We start from the raw sequence: 8,031 nt of genomic DNA, 5'->3' as shown, positions 1-8,031 counted from the left end.
ATGGTGATGATCCCCTTCGAACTTGGCATCTTCATCTTGAGGTAGGCGTAGTGGGGCACAGCCATAAACTTGGCTAGGGCAGGTCGGCCAAGCAATGCGTGGTAAGGGCTCTCTAGATCCACCACTTCAAACCAGACTGCTTCTCGGCGGAAGTGATCCTTGTCTCCGAAGAGAACATCTATCTTGATCTTGCCTATTGGTGAACAGGACAGGCCAGGTACGATGCCATGGAACACAGTCCGGCTTGGCATGAGTTGCTTCGTCTTGATGTTCAGCTTCTCCATGGTGTCGCAGTATAGTATGTTGATGCTGCTCCCACCGTCAATCAGTACACGGGAGAAACGGGCAGCTCGCCTTTCTATCGCGAGGGTGGCGTCTAACACCAACACATAAGAGCCGGGAGACGGCATCACCTCTGGGTGATCGGCCCGGCTCCAGCAGATAGGCTTCTCAGACCAATGCATTAACTCTGGGTTGTTAGAGGCGACCGCGTTGACTTCTTGGTGTTGTTGGCGCCGACTGCGCCTGTCTTCAGCTTGGCTTGTAAAGACGACATAGGTGGCGGGCTTGTCCGGGAACTCGTCTTGAATGGATCCGACTGCTGGTCGAGCAGCTGGCTGCTGAGGGGCTGGAGGTGGCTAGCCAGCAGGTGGAGGCGGCACCAGCCCTTCGCCTTTGGAGATCCGCGTGAGCCAATGACACTTCCGAGTCATGTGGTTGGACGGCTTCGCGCCGCTGTGGACCTTGCAGGGGGCATCAAGGGTTTGCTCGTAGGAGAAAGCCGGCCTGCCGCCCTTCTGCTTCTTGGGCATGGGCCGCCCTTCAGGTTGTTCGTCTTCGACTGTGGCTACTTGCCGACTGGTGGAAGGCGGCATAGGGGCCTTGCGCTTGTTGTCGTTCTGGTAAGGGCGTCGATTGGAGTCACCAACCGGCGTCTTGGGAGCCGGAGCGAGCACCTTTCCAGAGGCATCCACTCGAAGCTCGGTCTTCATTGAAGAGTCGGCCATGGCGTACTTGTCTGCTATGATCAGCAGCTTGTCGAGGGTAGTCGGATCGTCGCAGAGGAGCCGGTGCTTGAGGAGGGTGCCCTCTCGGCACCCGGCGGTGAAGTACTCTATGGCTTGAACCTCGTGCACCCCTTCGCAGGAGTTGCGGAGCTCGGCCCAACGCGTGAGGTAGTCGCGAGTTGATTCGCTGGGCCCTTGGACGCACAAGGAGAGCTGGCGGGGCTTGGGAGGCCGCTTGTACGTGCTGGTGAAATTGCGGATGAAGACTTCCGTGAAGTCTAGCCAGCTGTTGATGCTGCAGGGCTTGAGGCTGTTCAACCAAGTGCGTGCCGTGCCTTGAAGCATGAGCGGGACGTACTTCACGGCAATGCGCCTGTTGCCGTTCGCTATCACTATGAAAAAAGACACATCCGAGACATTTTGGGCCGAACGAATTTTTTTTTCTGTCATACATATGACGCTTCTATGACGATAATTGTGACAAAACCCGGTATCATCATAGATGTGGTGGGCTACTACTTCTATGACAAAAAATCATGACAGAAAATGGGCTTTTTGTCCTGGGCGGGCCGGAGACGCAGCTGCATGACATTCTTTGGGCCGTCCATGACGGAAAAAACCGTGGTAGAAGCGAGGGCGAGGAAAATTTTGGGGAGTTCCCGGTTATGGTGGGAGGTCGGGGGCCGAGCCATGCGCGTTTCTCTCGTACACGTACGCGCGTGTGTGTGAGGCGTTGGCTCTAACTGAACCCGAGCGAGGCGTTGGGCTCTAACTGAACCCGAGCGATTGCACTGCAGGCTACGCGTTACTGAACTCGAGCGATCGATCGATGGCTGTTAACTGAACCCGATCGAGCGATTCCTTCGCTACTTCTGCTAACTGAAGCCGATCGATTGGATGAACAGTGAGCGTTGCGGGGGGGAGGGTTGGATGAACAGTGAGCGGTGGCGTTGCCTCTGGATGAACAGGACCCCATGGTGTGGAGGGCTGGATGAACAGTAGACGGTGGAGGGGTGCCCGTGGAGGGGTGGTTGAACAGGACCCCGTGGTGTGGAGGGCTGGATGAACAGTAGACGGTGGAGGGGTGCCCGTGGAGGGGTGGTTGAACAGTAGCCAGTGGAGTAGCGCGCGGTGGAGGCTGGATGAACAGGAGCCCGTGGAGGCTGGAGGAGGTTGACGGTAGCTCGTGGAGGCTGGAGGAGGTCGACGGTGGAGATGAACAGCATCCCGTGGAGTCCCATTTTGCGGTACGCCACACCCCTCCCGATGAACAGGACCCCCGTTTCACCCGTAGGAGGTCCGTTTCATCCGTTTTGCGGTATGCCACACCCCTCCCGATCAACAAGACCCCCGTTTCGACCGTAGGAGCTCCGTTTCGACCGTCGGAGGTCCGTTTCGGCCGTTTTGCGGTACGCCACACCCCTCCCGATCAACAGGAACCCCGTTTCGACCGTAGGAGGTCCGTTTCCTCCGTTTTGCGGTACGCCACACCCCTCCCGATCAACAGGACCCCGTTTCGAACGTAGGAGGTCCGTTTCCTCCGTTGTGCGGTACGCCAGGCCTCGTTTCCATCGCCTGTTCCGTCCAAGCCCTCCCGATGAACACGACCACGCATTCCGTTCTGACCCAGCCGGTTGGCTCCCACGCGTTCCGTTGCCTCCCGATGAACACGACGCATTCCGTTGCCTCCCCATGAACACGACGCATTCCGTTGCCTCCCCATGAACACGACGACGACGTTGTTTCTTCGTTCGACCAGCCATGTACACGAGCCCTGGCCGTACGTATGCGCAAGTAGGCGTTCGAGACCCCGCCCGTATGTACACATATGTGGCCGTATTTTCTTTCTTGCACCCTGGCCGCTGTACGTACGTGTACATGCTACGTGCGCGCCTCTACTACGACATGTACGCACCTCTAGTACGACACGTGCGCGCCTCTACATCCACCAGTATATATGTACATACACGTTCGCGACCAGAATGACAACGCTACGTACGCTTCGACCAGGTGGGTCCCGACTGTCAGGCACTTCCTTGCGTGCGAAGATGTAGCTGGTGGGTCCCAGCAGTCAGGGGGGCGAATCGTTTTTTTTGCCGGACGCACTTCCTTGCATGCGAAGATGTAGCTGGTGGGTCCCAGCAGACAGGGGGGTGAATTGTTTTTTTTTTGCCCGGACGCACTTCCTTGTGTGCGATGATGTAGCTGGTGGGTCCCAGCAGTCAGGGGGAAACATTTTTTTCGTGAAATACAGTGGCCCGTCTGGTGGGTCCCCACTGTCAGGTGCAGGAATCATTATTTTGCGCGTAATAAGGAGGCACTTCCTTGCTGCGGCCGTGGACCCAGCTGTCAGCCTCTCCACGTACAGTCCACGTCCGATGGAAATCGTTCCTTGACCACGTTGACCACGCCGCGCCGAGAGCACCACGGCGGTGGACGACAGCGAGGACTAGGAAGGGGACGACTCGGAGCCGGGGAAGACGCAGCAGTGGATGCCCACGCGAAGAGGTGTACGAGGGTTCACTGGTTCGGCTGCGGTGTGAGGCTGTTGTCGCCGCAGAATAACAGGGGGTGTGGGTGAGTAGAGGGATGGCCTGGCTAGCGGTGGGAGTAGTAGGGTGCGGTGAGGCCTCCGCGGCATCACAGCCGGCCACAGGAGGCAGGAGCACGCGGCACGACCGGCGCTGGTTTGGGCGGCTGGAGCAAGAAGACCAGAGGTTGAAGAAGAACTACGGCCGTAGGATGAACATCGTACGGTAACAGGAGCTAGGATCGTTCATATTGACTAAGTTGACAAAGCCCTCCATCCCCGTCAACTTGGTAGGCCCACAAGTCAGCCTCCCACTATGCTGGGTTCCAGCTGGAAGGGGGAGTATTCATTTTTTTGTGCGTAATAAGGAGGCACTTCCTTGCGTGCGAAGATAGCTGGTGGGTCCGACATGTCAGCGGGGGGCACGTTATTTTTGCGAAATACAGAGGCCCTTCCGGTGGGTCTCAGATGTCAGGTGGAGGAATCATTATTTTGCGCGTAATAAGGAGGCATTTCCTTGTTTGCGGCCGTGGACCCAGCTGTCAGCCTCTCCACGCACAGTCTACTTCCGATGGTGTCGTCGTTGACCACGTTGACCACACCGCACCGAGTGCATCCAAGGTGGTGGACGACGGCGAGGCCCCGGACAGCAACGAGCCGGAGATGGGAAGACGCAGGAGTAGAGTCACAGACAGAGAGTTGTACGAGGTTTAACTGGTTCTAGTGCTGTGTGGTTCGGCAGTCGATGGAGAAGAACAGGAGGTGTGGAGGGGTGGAGGGATGGCCTGGCCAACGGTGGAGTACGCTTCATAGCGAAGCGTGCTAAGTAGAGCTGCTAGCAGCAGGAGGCGGGAGGTGGCCCCGGCGGCGCTGGAGGAAGAAGACGAGAGATTGAAGATGGATGCCGGTCGTTGGATGTAAATCCAACGGCTAACATGTCAGAATCATTTGTTGACTAAATTGACAACGACTTGCGTTGGCTTCGACCTATTGGCCCACATTTCAGCCTCCAAAAATGTGGCACGTATTCAACCCATTTTTTCAGAATTTACAGTCTTTTTTTTGCGTGGTAGAATTTACAGTCAATTTGATCTTCTTTTCTTGAATTACACCCATTAGATGGGCTGGGTGAACAAATAATGTAGTGTCCATGCGGCCCATTTATTTTATTTCCTAAAAAATTACAGGCCATTTGCACTTTCTCAAAATACATGATTTTGCTGGGCTGATTCTAATAATAATGTTGGGTTGGGCCAGCAATGTTATCAAAAATAAAAAGGGGCTGAGCATTTTGTTATAAATATATTTAAATAATAAGTGATATTATTACATTCGTCCTTAAATCTTACCAAGCTTTTGTACACAATCACTAGGATTTTCGTGCCAAAACAATCCAGGATTTTATTTGTTAAGAAATTGTTTTTATAAGTTAATAAGATGTGGGATATTGTTTTCTTACATATGTAAGTATCTGTTAAATATATGATGACAATAAAAATAACATATAAAATAATTTAAATATATATAATATAGTTAGAAGGGAAACATAAGTTGGACCTGGCGTTCCTATTCTTATATAGAAAAATAGAACATACCTATGTGTTTTCTTCAAAAAAATACATAAATTGGGCTGCCAAAAATAAAACCTCGGATGGGAGGTCCATAGGCCGGTCGATACATGACGGCCCTAAGAAAATACAAACAGGCCTATGGACCTCCCATCCGAGGTCGTGGGCTGCGCATGTTAAAAATGAAAGCCTAGACGGGGCAGCCCAAAACCACGTCCAACACTTGCCAAAACTTCGTCCCTCGTTTTCTCTGTGTTTCGCACACTCGACATTGTGTGGGCATTTTGATTGTGCATCATATGAAGATGTGCTATGCATGAATGTTGATCAGCATGATGTTAACTGGCGGGTAGTTCCATTTTCGACCATGAATAAAACTTCCAACATGATATTAACCCTGTTTGAAAAGGTCGTGTTAATATAAATGCTCTGCCTCTGAAAGTTGCAGTTTCTTATCTGAAACTGAACTTGCAGTTTCTTATCTGAAATTGAAACTTGCAGTTTCTTCTCTGAGAATCACATTGTCTGCACTTTTATACTCCTATGAAACTACATTTTTTAAGTGCTAAAAAAACATCTCTAGAATTCATAAAATACTTCATATGCTCAATACTGCAAATCTGAAATTCAAAAGACATTCATATCTGAAAGTACTCTCAAAATACACAACACAAAACACAATTCACAACCTGCAAATACTGACAACCCTAAGCTCCTCTTGACAATTCACAACCTGCCCGACTATTGGGCTGGGGGGCAGCCCCCTCCTCTTCGTCGGCGGCAGACAGCCGCCCCGTGAGATGATGTGAACGGCGAGGGAGACGATGGCGGGGAAGCGTCGTCGGGCCAACTGCTTTTCTCCTCTTGCAGTTGGGTTCGGTCGACGAAGACTCCACCGGCTCGCTCTGGCAGGACACCCTCACAAGCGGCACCCTGTAGATGCTCGATCCTTCAATCTCTGGTGGATGCTCCATCTGGGATCGATACTCCCACCACCGCTCCCTCACGATCGGATTCGGTGAATCTGTTTGCTCCATGGCCCAAAGGAGCATCTCTATGTACTCCGGCGCGACTCCCTCCGGGAGTATCGCCGCCTTTTCGCTCTGTTGCAGATATTTCGTCATGGATGTCACCGTCGCCACTATTTGGTCCTTGTTGTCAAACCAAGACTGTATCTCCAACATCCTAGCTAGCTTCACAGGGTCACCGTCTGCGATCCTCACGTATCGGTTGTACTCCTCCATCGATCTACTTCTCCACAGCACCTTCACTCGCCGGCGGTGGTTTTTGAATGGAAGAGGAGAGGAGCAGCGCTGGTTTTGGATTAGAATGGGAGAGGAGCGACGCTGGTTTTGGACTGGAACAGGAGAGGAGGGGCAGTGGTTTTGAAATGGAAGAGGAGAGGAGCGGCACTGCATTTGGATTGGAACAGGAGAGGAGCGGCGGTGGTTTAAGAGGAGAAGAGCGGAGGAGCGGCGCTGGTCTTGGAAGTATTTTTTGTTGTTTTGCGTATTTTGGGTCAAAGTTTGACCACATAATGTATTTGACAAGCAAAATGTGAATGCATGTCACCAAAAATTGTATCGTTTGGTTCGTATCTGAATGTACTTTCAAATTATATTATTTTTGCAACGTATAACATATATTTTATGTGCAAAAATCATGGTCAATTATGACCCAGAATAAAAGGGAGACTAGTTAATGTGCGGTCACTTTCTTAATTGAAGGGTAAATTGATTTTGATTTTGATCCAGTCACAGCGCGCCCGCCCTCTCGTCCAATCCTAAATCGTTGCCGCACGCTCCTCTCCCTCTTCTCCATTGCAAAACCACCTCCTCTCCTCTCCATCATCTCCATTCCAAAACCACCGTCTCGCCTCTCCCTCTTCTGATCTTCTCCATTGCGAAACCACCTCCTCTCCTCTCCATCATCTCCATTCCAAAACCACCGTCTTGCCTCTCCCTCTTCTGATCTTCTCCATTGCAAAACCACCTCCTCTCCTCTCCATCATCTCCATTCCAAAACCACCATCTCGCCTCTCCCTCTTCTCTATTGCAAGACCATCGTCTCTCCTCCCATCTTCCAAAGCTAGCACCGGACCACTCAGAAGGACATCTATGGAGAGGATGCAGCAGCGAATCAGGCAGATCGCCGGCGGTGACCAGGCAAAGTTAGCCAGGTTGAAGGAGATCCTTAGTTGGTTTGACAATGAGTGGGAGATTTCGAGGACGGTGCAGGCCATGTGGCAATGTATGCGAAAGAGCGAGACGGCGGCGATGAGGGCGGCGATGTACATGTACTCCTCGGCGGCAGTCACGCCGCAGTCCTCCGAGTTCATCGAGTATCTCCTCTGGGCGATGGAGCAGACAGATTCGCCCGAGGCGACAGTCAGGCGGAGGTGGTGGGCGTACAGGTCGAAGGTCGAGCACCCAGAGGATAACGAATCGATCGAGTATGGAGTGCCGTTTGTGAGGGTGCAGAGCCAGCCAGAGCCGCAGGAGTATTCATTCTCCCACTGCAAGAGGAGGCCGGATGGCGCGACGTTGCGTCCCCGCCGTTCTCCACGGTTCCCTCGACGCTCGCCTCGTTTCAACGGCGGCGGTCGGGTTTAAGGTAAGCTTTGCACTAACCTAATCTTCCACCTACTCATGCTTACAATCAGTGTGACAGCTAATGAAAATCATGCTTACAATCAGTGTCCGAGTACTACGCCAATCACCCTAAAATAGCTCTGGACCTTTGGGTCAAAGTTGTGACACAGTGTATAAATAAAGAAAAATAGATTGGTGCTTCTTTCAGAAAAGAGTACTCCCTAGAAAACTGCCAATATAAGCTACTAGTATTTGGTTAGATGATTTGCTGCCGAGAAAGATCCGTCCACAGAGAGCGCCACACATCCCACTGGTGGTGGTGGATGCCAATGCAT

The sequence above is a fragment of the Aegilops tauschii genome, chromosome 1 (assembly GCF_002575655.3).
Source record: "Aegilops tauschii subsp. strangulata cultivar AL8/78 chromosome 1, Aet v6.0, whole genome shotgun sequence".
In the NCBI taxonomy this organism is placed as follows: Eukaryota; Viridiplantae; Streptophyta; class Magnoliopsida; order Poales; family Poaceae; genus Aegilops; species Aegilops tauschii.
Note: the sequence above shows the minus strand (reverse complement) of the source record.